General features: G+C 35.4%; 1 long non-coding RNA gene across 1 annotated transcript in view; it reads left to right on the top strand.

The window, feature by feature from the left end:
* LOC144232390 (uncharacterized) overlaps positions 1-246 on the top strand; it is a 26,382-nt gene that overhangs the window by 729 nt on the left and 25,407 nt on the right. The window lies entirely within an intron of this gene.

The raw sequence follows: 246 nt of genomic DNA, 5'->3' as shown, positions 1-246 counted from the left end.
CTGCTGCATAAGAGCTTTTAATTTCAGTTTATACATTTTTTCTTTTCTTGCCTGAGTGTTGGTGTCCCATCTAAGAAATCTAGTGTCATGAAGCCTCCCTTTATGTTTTCTACTGAGTTTCATAGTTTTAGCACTTATGTTTAGGCCTTTGATTCATTTTTATTTTTTTATATGATTAAGGTCCGGGTCTAGCTTCAGTCTTTTCATGTGGATATCCAGTTTTCCCAGGACCGTTTGATGAAAACA

Source organism: Crocuta crocuta, unplaced genomic scaffold, assembly GCF_008692635.1.
Source record: "Crocuta crocuta isolate KB4526 unplaced genomic scaffold, BGI_CrCroc_1.0 scaffold301, whole genome shotgun sequence".
NCBI lineage: Eukaryota > Metazoa > Chordata > Mammalia > Carnivora > Hyaenidae > Crocuta > Crocuta crocuta.
This window is presented reverse-complemented; position numbering and strand designations above follow the sequence as displayed.